Source organism: Uranotaenia lowii, chromosome 2 (genome assembly GCF_029784155.1).
Source record: "Uranotaenia lowii strain MFRU-FL chromosome 2, ASM2978415v1, whole genome shotgun sequence".
Lineage (NCBI taxonomy): Eukaryota > Metazoa > Arthropoda > Insecta > Diptera > Culicidae > Uranotaenia > Uranotaenia lowii.
In genome coordinates this window covers 37,837,269-37,850,659 of record NC_073692.1, presented here as the reverse complement: position 1 = coordinate 37,850,659, position 13,391 = coordinate 37,837,269, and the positions used below count along the sequence as shown (strand labels likewise).

Genomic DNA, 13,391 nt, shown 5'->3' with positions numbered 1-13,391 from the left:
AAAAAAAATGTCTGCCCACAAAGTAGCGTTGTACGATTGAGGGCTTGTGTGTAAACCAAAGCTGTTGTGTAAAGTTGATGAGAAAACTAATCTTGTATGGGTTTGATCGGTAAAAGAAAAGGTAACACGGAGAAATGAAATCCAGTTTCGTAGTGCGCGAGACGCGAAGTGAATTTTCGCTTGTGTATTTTGATAATGATGGTAGTGTAGGGAGGCGCCGAATGAACCCAAGTTTTATGTGTATGTGCAATGCGAGGGAGCGCTTGAGTTCATCGCAAAGTCAACCACCGCAACCACCACGCATGCAAGCGAGTCTGAACGTGTTCAGACTGGAGGAAGCAGAAGATTCTAATTTGGTGAGGAAATTCCAATTGAAGTGGTAGCGTTGTTCATTCACTTGTTAGAAAGGTTCAATTGGAAAAAACAGTGTAGTCTTTGAAATTATTGGTAGATATGGGTCAGGTGAATCGTAATGCTCAACGCTACATATTTCAATTATTTCATTGCGCTCTTATTTTCAATCACTTATGGACTCAAATGCTTTTATTTCATTCATAACTATATCAGTTTATTACAATTAAATATTAAAAAATCGCAAATGCTTGGTTTGACGTAAGACTAAGCTTTTTTAAATGAGGAATGTACGACAACGACTTACATTTAATAAATAATCTATTATGTTTATACCTTCCAGCTTCGAGATGGATCTTAATTTAGTTTTGTTTATTACAGAATGCTTGGTAGATTCGCCTCTGTACTTATTAACCATTGATGGTCTTATTTACGTTGTTTGATTTTTTTTTCTAAATGGCAAAACTAATAGTGTTCTCATTAATTTTCTTTTGTTTAATAATCTTCCATTGCTTGATGTCAGCCATTATAACTTTGGTAAGTTTGTTCTCATAATCGTGTCTAGTAAAGATTCTTTACAAATGTTTTATTGAAAAAAATCGAGTTATTTTCTTTATTTTGACTATAGTTTTATTTATTTGTTTTGGTATTTCATTGTTTTATTAATTAATAGGTCCAGCATCAGCACCCAGTTCCTTCGACCAGTGTTCAAATACTTGTTTTATATGCTCTATTATTTTTATTTTTGCCGATAATAACTGACTTCTTCAGTCCTCTCTTTGGCTGGACACCAAAATTGGAACAATTTTGGATTAGCATGACCCCTGCGCTAGGATGATACGCAAAAACAGGAAACGTTCCAGATTATTTAATTTTTATTCTCATATTGCTTATTCAGTTACAATATACATACTAATTTATTCTGTATATTATTATATACATTATTGCAGGTATTTTTGTCCCTTATTTATTTTGATGTCTGTGGTCTTATGTTTAATAAATCCAAAATGATTGAGAATACTAAATCTTGCCAACAAAATGGCCATTTAAATATGCTAATTAATCTTTTTTATAGTGTTTAGAGTTATTTATCTTTATTTAACAATACTATTCAAAAGCTCTATATATTTTAATGTATATCTAAGATTTCAGGCCTCACCATGTAAATCATCGAGTTCTCCAGCGCAGAAATTTCTTGATTTTAACTATAATTTTATTGGATCTCGACATATGAATTTCAAAATACGTACTATATAATTTCAACTTTAATTGATCTTAATCATTGACATTGATTGTATCCATCCGATGAAAATAATAGTTTACCTAATTTAGTTTTTCAGAGCCAGAAGGATCATAAAATCTTTTGAACATGTTTACAATATATATTATAATTCGTTTTAGTTTTATTACATGTATTTCATACTTATTCATATTGTAATTGTATTGTTTTATATTATGTTAATCATATGTTTTTCCTCAAAACATTCTCGAAGATGAAGAAGCCACAGCTGCGGTGCAACAGTGCACCCAAGGGGGCTACCATACATACATACATACATACATTAGCATGTTTCAAAAATTATGTTTAACATTGAAATTAAAATTTTCCTGGAATTCAGTTAAACTCTGATTTTAAATTTAGTTCCAGGATAGAACCATTGGTAATATTTATGATATTACAATCATGTTACAATCATATTTCTTTTTTAGCTTAACATCACTTTTGGAAAGGAGAGCTATGTTCAATATTGGTTAGTCATATTAGTGTACTTTCTATCCTCAGTATATGTTTTTAAATTACAAAAAAGTACAAAATTCTGCAGAATTTATTTTCGGTTTTCTCATACTATCCAATTCTCCTATTCTAAAATAAAAGGCATCATAAATATAAAAAATATTATGATGGCAAACTGTACAACTTTTTTTTATTATTTACGTACTATTTATTCTTTAGCTTAAGTCTACTTATTTTCCGCAATTGATTTACCCTTCATTTCAGAACTTGTTCGCTGGGATTTTTAATTTTCAGCTTGTTACTTTTCGATTATTAATCAGATTAAAAAGTATCATATCTAAGTTGATATTGCAATTTTTCATTATTTTTAACCAGGAGTGTGTGAGCTATATTTTCATCATTGTTTTACAAAGCATCAAATGATCTAATTATTTATATTATACTGAAGTATTTTATACATTGCATTATATTTAATTATAGTTTGTTATATTATATTATATTGTAACTGTATATTTATTTTATTTAAATTGGTTCGGGGCATCAGGGTATCTTCGTTTTGCAAAAGGAGCAGGTAGCGGTATGTGCTCGTTACCCGTTTCGAATAATGGACGTTTCTCAATTTATGTCAAGGGAATTTGGCATGGTTGAGATAGTATTTGATTACTTTTTGTAAAATAAGGACGCACTCTTTTTTCGGAAGCCTTGGGGGCAGGATTACATGCTATTTTGGTTAGTCAACAATATGGTAATAGCTTCTCGAGACTACTCCACTTATACCCTGGATACCGTAAGTGCCTCTGCTTGCGATTCTATTCCCTTAAAAGTCTCATTGAGAGGTTATAACTGTGTTGCATGGTAGCCAAAATGGACGCGTGGGTTAATTTTTTGGCCATAACCGCGGCGCTGCCGCAAACCCAAGGTGGATACATACATACATACATACATACATACATCTAGTTTCATCTCTTCGCGGCGTGTGCCCGATTCATCTTCACTTACGTTCCCGAATCTCGATTTCTAGTGCCTTTTGCCAGGATACCAAGCGCGGATAATATTCCCCAGACAGCTTTCGAGTCATTACCGCACATGTGCACCAAGTTTTAACAATACTAATTTGACGCTTGAGTTGAAGATTCGGATTTTTGTTCGTAGAGAGACCTGGCGTGAGCGACCGATGTTTCGGAGATTTGCAAACGCAAATCGGGCTTTTCTGATCCGAGTTACGATGTCTTTCTTGAAACCACTGTTAGGCGTAATCTGGCTGACAAGATAGTGGAAGCACTCCACTTTCTCAACCTGTTGTCCAGCTACCACGAAATTGGAACGATTTTCTGTGTTGATTTCCATCGAATTGGTCTTTCCGACATTGACTTTGAGACCTGCTGCCTTGGAACTTTCGGTGAGGTCGTCGTGTTTGCTCTGCATGCCAAATACTCTCTACCATACTGTCACGGACCCGTACGACTGAGACACCAGCATAGTGGAGTCTCTCCATCAAGGAAGGCCCCCGGACCGGACGGTAGTCCGAAAGTCGCAGTGAAGGCCGCGATCAGGGAGTTTCCTGAAATGTTACGGCCATCATTGCAAAGTTATGTGACGGAACGGGTGTTCCCTGATACGTGGAAGTGGCAGAAATTAGTTCTGTAAAACCTGGTAAGTCTCCAGGAGACTCATCGGCGTACTGGCCGATCTGTTTACTGGAAATAGCGGGTAAGGTCCTGGAGAAGGTGATTCAGAATCGACTCCAGCTCATCCACTCTGTCAGTGATATAGCAGACAGAGCTAGGCTAACAAACAGAAGAGGGCTCCGCTTTAGCGCGATGGTCTCTATGGACGTGAAGGACGGCTTCAACAGATTCAGTTGGACAGCGATTGTGTCGTCACTCATCGCATCCAAATGAGGGTCCTGAAATACCTGTATAGGCTTGTGGAAAGTTATTTCCACAATCTCCAACTACGGTAGGCGGAGTTTCGGGTTTCGGCGGGTGTGTCAATACTTGACCTGGTCCTGTGGAACATCACGTACGACGAGCTCTTACAAATGAGCCTCCCATCGGGAGCTGAACTCGTAGGATTTGCGGACAATGTAGTCCTCATGGCAAGAGGCTCTGAGGTACAGCTACTTGCCACAGTAGGTATTCAGGTAGTGGAAAGCAGGATGCACTCTAAATGCCCGCATCTAGCCCACCTTAAAACCGAAATGATGCTTATCACCAACCTGATCTCACCTCAAACAGGTACCATTGCAGATGGACCGTGTGATATCGTGTCCAAACGCGCAATTAAGTACCTAGGGGCGATGATCGACGACAGACTCAACTTCACGATACATGTCCGTTCACTACGTACGTAAGAGAGCGGCGGCACTCACACGGATGATGTCGAACTCCTCGGTAATCCGCAGTAGTAAGAGGAGGACACTGTCAAGCAAGTCTACGCCAATCCTGCGGTACGGTGCGGCGGCCTGGAGGCAGGCTCTGGGAAGACAATGTACCCTGCAGAGACATATCGGCGTTCAGCGACTGATGAACCTGCAGGTTATCAGTGGATACTGGACCATCTCGTCCGAAACCACCTGCGTAGTGACAAGCGTCATGCCCATCTCACTTTTACTAGAGGAAGATGCCTATTGTTACGGCAATAAAGACACGCCCAAGGTGTGAGATCTCGCCAACGAGGACTCAATGCGGGACTGGAAGCAGCTGTGGGACAGCTCAGCTTCTATTTGACACAATTCCTGACTGGTCATGAATGCTTCATGAAGTACCACTACCGGTTTGGACATGTGGCTTCGCCATATTTCCAAGATTGTGGTGTCGAAGAGGAAACACCCGAACACGTGCTGTTTGCCTGTCCGAGGTTTGCGGCGATACATACCAACATACCTGCCGTCTGTGGATCCGACACGACAACATACAACGTGGTTCAGAGGGTGTCTACGAACTCCAGCACTTGGCATGCGGTCAGCGATGGGTTCACCCGGATCATGACTGCTCTGCAGAGGAGCTGGAGACATCAGCATTCCGCGTAAGGTGTAGGATGACTCCATCGCTGGGAAACATCTGAGTAATGTGCGTCCGTTCACTTGATTGAAGCTACAAAGATAAGGCATCATCTTCTGCGTAGTAAAGGTCATAGGTGTGCCGCGAGCGTGTGTAGTATACCCCACCCCCGGAGAGTATCCGAGTAGTGCCGCTTCCTACGGGAGAAACTGCGGGGATAAGACTTTCTCTTAAGACTCTTTCTCGTAGCAGACTTCGTAGGAAGGAGGTAAACCACTGTCAGGGGTTACCCACGGGTTAAGAGGTTCTCTTGGCACTCCCTTCCTCGAGCCCTCGAGTCGGTGTTGGAAGTGTGTACGCAGCGTTGATGCGTAGGAAGCCCCACCTTCGGGGAGTATCCGAATTGTGCGATTCCCAACGACCGAAGCTGCGGGGATAAGACTTGACCTTTACCTTGACGCCGGATGAGCCATTCGAGTCGGAGTAGGATGAATCTACGAGTAGTTGCGTTAAGTCTCGCGCATGTGCTGTGAGCGCGAGTCCAGGATAAGCTGCTCTCGATCGGCATCTTTGGGAATGCCAAAGATCAGAGGTCGGGCTTCTAGTGGTTAGAGGAGAGGTCAGGCCTCAAATCTTCAAAAGGAGAAGTTTGTGTGGTCAACTCTGAGTCTTTACGACAAGAGGTAGTGTCTCAATTCGCAAGGGACGAGATCAAACCTTTAATCAACAAGAGAAGGGATTGAAGTGGTCACCTCGAGTCATTACGAGGAGAAGTCAGATCTCGAGTCGCTAGAGGAGAGATTCGGCCTTGAGCCGTGCAGAGGAGAGGTATGTGTACGTAAACCTCGAGTCGATGCGAGGAGGGGTCGGTTCTCGAGTCGTAAGAGGAGAGATTAGGCCTCGAGTTGCGAAGCGGAAAAGTTTATGGGCGAATCTCGAGTCATTGCGAGGAGATGTCGGTTCTCAAATCGTTAGAGGAGAGCTCAGAGGTCAAGTCTTAGGGGTGAGAGGTTTTGCTGAAAGTGGTCTCGTCTATGAGTATTTCCTTGGAGCGCACAAGCGCAAATAGACCTCCTACTATTGAAGCATAGTGTGTTATACAGTTCGAGGTGGGAGCTAGGTCTGCGGCCTCAGGTAAAGTTTAGGGTGTAGGAGGTATACATTATTATTAAGTTTTATTCATCGAACATTTTGTTTTAATGAATTATCTATACTAAGGATCTATACAAAACAATTAGATAACACGAAACAATGAAGACTGGCGTACTCGGTTGATGAATCGGCTAGATGGCTCCCCCAATTGATGTAGATGCTCAGCAATCTGGAACGTACGCATCATTGCACTCACTGGTTCATTATGTCCGTAAGATGTTAGGTGGGTTCGATTCGATAGCAAAGAGTGATGACGTAAAGTCCTCGAAGAAGCATTAAAGTTGATCATTCCTAGCAGGTTTGGCGATTGAATTTCTCCATTCAGTATTTTTACGATGAATGATGCCTGTTGAGTTTTTCGGCGGCGTTCCAATGTTTCTAATCCCAGAAGCTGGCACCGGTCGGAATATGCGGGAAGGTTTTCAGGATTACGCCAGGGTAGATGTCGTAGAGCGAATCTAAGAAAACGCTTTTGTACACGCTCGATTCGCAAAATCCAACATAACTGATAGGGAACCCAAACAATTGCAGCATGTTCTGTAACTGACCGGACAAGTGCGCAGTAGAGTGACTTCAAGCACAATGGGTCTCTGAACTCTCGTGCTACTTTGGAGATGAAGCCAAGCTGACGATTCGCCTTTCTTATAACTGAAGTTCGTTGACTATCGAACGTAAGCTGAGCATCGAGGATAACTCCAAGGTCATCAACTTCAAATACCCTGTCAAGGCGCTGGTTATCGATGTTATAATCATATAAAATTGGCGTTTTCTTTCTATGGAATGTTATAACGGAGCACTTGGAGACGCTGACTGATAGCTTATTAAATCTACACCATTCACCAAAGTGATCTAGTAAAGATTGAAGGTGTGCATAATCGACAGTGGATTCAACTGGAACGAATAGTTTCAGATCATCAGCATATCCTATTTTGGTTCCAATTTCCAAGCTAAGGATCAAGTCGTTGAAAAACAGAACAAACAGTAAAGGTCCCAAATTGATCCCTTGCGGCACGCCAGATCGGTTAGTAAATGGAATTGATATGCTATCACCAAATTCAATTCTAATACACCGCTCAGTGAGGAATGATTTCAACCAAGAGATCATGTTGTCATGAATACCGAGCTTAGCTAGCTTAGCGAGTAAGATTCCGTGATCAATCGTATCGAATGCCGCTTTGATATCGGTGTATATAGCATCGACCTGTTTTTTTCTTTCCATTTGGTTAAGACAAAACGAAGTGTACTCTAAAAGATTGGTACTCACCGATCTGCCAGGCATAAACCCATGCTGTTCAGCGGCAATATAATGTGAGGAAGCGCGTAAGAGGGCTTGACATACAACAATTTCAAAAAGCTTGGATCCTGCCGATAAACTCGTAATGCCTCGATATACATGGAGTATATCATGAGTCTTCCCATCGTACCCTTGGACCCAGAAGAGCATACTGAAGGGGCGTGGTGAATCACCGTTCCTTGGAATATAATCCGTAAACCGGAATGTATCCCCTGTGGTTATAAAAAAAAACATACATGCAAAAAGTCGCGAATGACACATAGATGTTCAATCGACTGAAATAGAATCAGAATAAGTTTTCGTTATTTGATAATTAAAAAATCTGACCGTTCTTAAAAAGATGTAAATAATGTTTTCTTTTTGGGGTCCAGATTTATCAGATTTGTTAGAGTTTCCTCTGTTAAGTTATTTCTGTTTTACCATTTTTTTTAATGAATAATCAGCTTACATTATGATATGACAATTCGCTTAATCGAACTGCAAGCTGTTTAAATACTTAGTGATTCAAATATTTTTTGAAGGTATTAAAAACAATATGATGTGTCGGATATTGATAACTAGTACTCATACAAAATATATGATTCATTTGAGGTCACCCAATCGATTCCAACAATCAGCTGATGAGTGAGTAATTTAGCTTACCATAAACGCTGTGAAACCCACACAATTCGATTGACAGTTTTCCAAATAGGCATTTTATCGCCTCATATTTCTAGGATCACATTTTGTACCCACTATGTGTCCAAATATGACATTCTACAATACAATCTCGAAGCTGTCATCCAGTCAATAGTTCGCCGGCTGCGTATCGCGATTCCATCAATCGTTCAGCAAATGTTACCGAACCACTGTTGGTTGAAAAGTTCTATACTAAAAGATGACAATTTGCTATGGAAACGTGTGCCCATCCTCAACAACCGGCTAGCTAGCTAGCTGCTGCGCCTCAAAAGATCGGAACCGTCCGATGGACACTTTTCTTGACGGTTTTCCCCATCAGCTTCTGTTCGAGAGCTGCCACGTTCAGACGCCCACTTGTCTGAGGCCAGCGGTCATAAATTTGCCATTGGCTCTATCGACAACTCTTTTTTTTCCTGTTAGGGAGCAAGCAAAAATAAGCCAGGGTCTGCCAGCAATAGCCAACACTGGTAGGACCGCAAAGATCAAGATAATGCTATTAAATTTATTATTTTCAATAGTCGATTCAATCGTAAATGTTTTACGTTATGGATTTCCTGTGTGGAATTGCTTATAGCTAATGTTTGAAATAGACTTAGCAGACGGTGTTCTGTTGCTGTATTGGTTAGTTATCTTTTCATGACTCATTAGATAACATAAATTAGTCAAATTTATAAAACAAAAATGTAAATAGAAATTTTAGACCAGATTGAGATGAAGTATTAAAAATGTTAAGGGTTGGAAAAGAATATCGATAGGTGATATGAGTTTATTCAACTTCATAAATATTCAGTGTATCGGATATGAAGGTAGATAACTTTTTTTTTAAATAAACTAGCATTGGACTCAATTTTTTTAATTAAATTTTTTTTTAAGTTTAACATTAGTTCAAGTCTTTTATATACCCACCCATGTAACCACTCCCCTTTCAATAATAAAGACAAATGATTTTATGTCACCAACCATCATTATGTTGATTCGCTCAGCTATTTCACAACATATATTGTCCAGACCCACACAAAATCGCTTCATTCCGAACATATCAGGGAATGATTCCTCCAGCCAATCCACCCTCACAAATAAGTATGGGCCAAGCCTTTGTTGGCAAAACCAACAGTGCGTAACTCTTCTTCCCACAATTATCAGTCGGGTGTGGCGTACCAAAACTTTAAACAAACCATCAACAGGCAAACGTCTCGTCAGCGGTATTTTTTCCTACGTTTCTGTCGACGAATCCAGCAACACCATCAAAAACGGAGCTCCCCGTGTATGAGATTCATCAAGCTTGGAGACAGACTTACTTAGTAAGTTGGTGGGGAACAACGTTGAGAAGTCCCCCATCATCATGAATCGCGACCGACCGCCATTTTCGGAACCGTAAAGATCCGGCTTTGAGGTTGATGTTGCTTTTAGCTTTAAGCCATATCGCGAAGAAGAAAGAGGAATAGAACATCAGGTTGAGGAGAGTGACGTAATGAAAATTGCAATTTGCCATAGAAAAAAAACATCTTGGGGCACATTATGAAGCCCCGGATTTCGGACTGCCCCTCCGGGCGAAAGAAATGACCGGAAAATGTATGCGCACATATAAGTGGAGAATCGGGAATCCAAATGCCGGGAGTGCGTTTTGAGCCAGCCTGAAGACAATGGACCTGCAAATCCACAAACCGTGAAAAGCTCCCACGGTCTTATTTTCTAGGTTCGTCGCTTATTTAATCGTAGAAGTCTCCCGTTGAAGTCTTCTAGCCAGCAGGCAGAATTTTCCATTTGCACATGACTTGGTCGGTTCATTTGGAAGAGCAGGCGACGAACCTGTTGACCAATACAGTTTGACGACTTTCTCGCTCTCCCCAGAAACGATTGGGGCCTGAAGAAGTGAGGTCCGAGTACACTTAAGTTATAGTCTTCTGATGTGATTGCTGGACGATTGAGCGTGTGAATTTTGCTGCCATTTTCAATGAAAGCTGTCCATTGTTTCGTAGGACCGTGAAACATATTGGTCCGAACTGACCGGTAAGGAGTCATCCGAGAAGACCGACGTGTGGGTAAGGTACAACCTGCTGGCCGCGAGTACTGTAGGTTAAATTAAGATTAAACATTTTTTTTAAGTTTTTCCTTCAGTCAGATCATATGTATTCTCATGAGCTGAGATATTCAGAATATCTATGTGTGACAGGTGTCAACATTAAATCTTTTCTTGACCCATCATACCCATACGACGCTATGAACGGGTTTGAGTTGGTCAACAAAAAAAAGCAGATGATTACTTGTCGTTGGGTAATGTTAATGGCGATGATTGTTGTACGACTGAATAGCGGTGGTTGGGTTCTTCGAAGGAGACAGAGTTGTTTAGCGAAAATTCACTCATACGGGTCCCAATGATGTGGGAGCACCCAATTCGAATGACAGTTATTCACACACAGGTACAAATGGAAACTATAAGCATCATCTGCAAGTTATAAGGTAATGTTTAAGTTACTATTCTTTAAAATTAATCAAATTTTGTATAAAAAAAGACCATCAAATAATCTATTTGCAAAACGATTTAAAAGAGAACTTTAGGGTTAAACAATCCAGCGTTCACATTTTAATGATTAAAGCCCACTTTACAGCTTCATTTGTCGCTGAATGCGACAGAAAACGTGAGCCTTGAACCGACAGAGACATCTGCCCATATAATCACCACTTGCGTTAAATTCCATCACGCTGCCGGCATTAATTGGCGATTATTATCAACCCGATCCGACTAAACATTAACTTTAAGGTCCCTCAAGTTGCGTCATTTTGAGTAGATAAATTAAAAATACCGGGCAGCAGGTTCTGGCAGTCATGAAAAACTGTGCAAATGATTTGGTAAACAAATTAGGATAAGGTTACTCGAAGTTTGGTATGAAATGAAATATGCATTTCATCTAAGAACGGTTTCTTTCTACTGGAGGATGAATGACCAGACCAGTTCAAAATGTTCTATTAATAAACAAATCTATACACATATTTTTTTAAATTAAACGAAAACAACAATTTCTAGAAAAATATCCACAAAATTTAGCAGCATGAAAACTTTCAGTTGTGTTTTCTCAAATATCGTTTTCATGAAAGTTAGTTTGAAAGATTTAGAAAAATAGTATCTAATCGAGTGAATTTACATTAAATCAAATCGTGGTGTCTTTTAAAGGACGTTATTTTATTTATTTACATAGTATTCCGTCTCACGACATAACTTGACGAACATAATCCCTAAAATTCACTCGGTCCATGGCAACCGTTCTCCAATTTCTCGGGCACCCCACGTTCGCCAGATCACGCTCCACTTGGTCTAACCACCTCGCTCGTTGCGCCCCCGCTCGTCTTGTTCCTACCGGATTCGTAGCGAACACCTGTTTTGCAGGACAGTCGTCCGGCATTCTCGCAACATGTCCCGCCCAGCGTATCCGGCCAGCCTTCACCACCTTCTGGATACTGGGTTCGCCGTAGAGGCGCACGAGCTCGTGGTTCATCCTTCGCCTCCACACTCCGTTCTCCTATATGCCGCCAAAGATGGTTCTTAACATTCGTCGCTCGAATACTCCGAGTGTACGCAGGTCCTCTTCGAGCAATATCCATGTCTCGTGCCCGTAGAGAACAACCGGTCTAATGAGCGTTATATACAGGTTACACTTCGTGCGATGGCTAAGTCTTCTCGACCGCAGTTGCTTGTGGAGTCCATAGTAGGCACGACTTCCGCTGATAACTCGCCTCCGGATCTCACGCCTGGTGTCATTGTCTGCGGTCACCAGTGAGCCGAGATAGACAAAGTCTTCGACTATCTCCATCTCGTCGCCGTCGATCGTGACCTTGTTATTACTGGACAAGCGGGTCCGGTCGGTCTCAGATCCGCAGGCCAGCATGTACTTCGTCTTGGACGTATTAATCATCAACCCAATCCTTCCTGCTTCGCGTTTCAGTTTGCGGTAGATCTCCTCCACCGCCGCAGATGATCTGCCGACTAAATCAATGTCATCGGCAAAGCAGATAAAGCAGATAAGTTGACTGGATCTGTTGAAAATCGTGCCCCGCATTTCGCCCACCGCTCGTTGAATAACACCTTCTAGCGCCACGATAAACATCATGCAGGATAGGCCATCACCTTGTCGAAGCCCCCTGCGCGATTCGAATGAACTCGACAACTCACCCGAAATCCGCACACAGCACTGCGTTCCATCCATCGTCGCCTTGATCTGTCTGATCAGCTTCCCGGAAAAGCCGTTCTCGTCCATGATTTTCCATAGCTCGTTACGGTCGATCGTGTCGTATGCTGCTTTGAAGTCGATGGTGCGTAGGGACTTGGTGTTCCCGGCATTTTTAGAGGATTTGCCGTAATGCGAATATCTGGTCCGTCGTTGACCGTCCCTCCATGAAGCCGGCCTGATGACTTCCCACGAATCTGTTTGCTTGTGGCGTTAGGCGGCGGAGTAGAATTCGGGACAGCACTTTGTAGGCGGCATTGAGGACAGTGATCGTTCGGTAGTTCTCACAGTCCAATTTGTCGCCCTTCTTGTAGATGGGGCATATTACCCCCTCCTTCCACTCCTCCGGTAGCTGTTCTATGTCCCAGATCCGGACTATCAACCGGTGTAGGCAATCGGCCAACTTGTCCGGGCCCATTTTGATGAGTTGAGCTGCGATACCATCCTTCCCAGCCGACTTGATTCTATTTAGCTGGCGAATGGCTTCCTTAACTTCACTCATCGTTGGGATCCTCTACGTCGTTGGCTACGCCGGCGATGTACCTTCCCCCACCGTCTTGATCTCCTGCATGTGCGCCGTTCAGGTGTTCATCGAAGTGCTGCTTCCACCTTTTGATCACCTCACGATTGTCCGTCAGGATGCCTCCGTCCTTATCCCGGCTCATTTCGGCTTGCGGCACGAAGCCTTTGCGGGATGCGTTGAGTTTCTGATAGAACTTTCGTGTTTCTTGGGAACGATGCAGCTGCTCCAGCTCCTCGAGCTCCTCCTCCTCCAGGCGGCGCTTTTTCTCCTGGAAAATTCGGACTCGCTGCCTCTTCCGCTGTCGGTGATTTTCCACATTTCGACGGGTGCCTCTTTGCACTACTGCCGCCCGCGCGGCATTCTCTTCGTCCATCACCTTCCTACACTCCTCGTCAAACCAGTCGTTCCGTCGAGTTCGCTCCACATAACCGAT

At 42.2% G+C, this 13,391-nt stretch overlaps 1 protein-coding gene and 1 pseudogene across 1 annotated transcript in view; one reads left to right on the top strand and one right to left on the bottom strand.

The window, feature by feature from the left end:
• Window positions 1–13,391, bottom strand: part of LOC129743724 (zinc finger protein 177-like) — a 603,802-nt gene that overhangs the window by 91,495 nt on the left and 498,916 nt on the right. The gene's annotated exons all lie outside the window — the stretch shown is intronic.
• Window positions 1,121–1,220, top strand: LOC129750207 (U6 spliceosomal RNA; annotated as a pseudogene).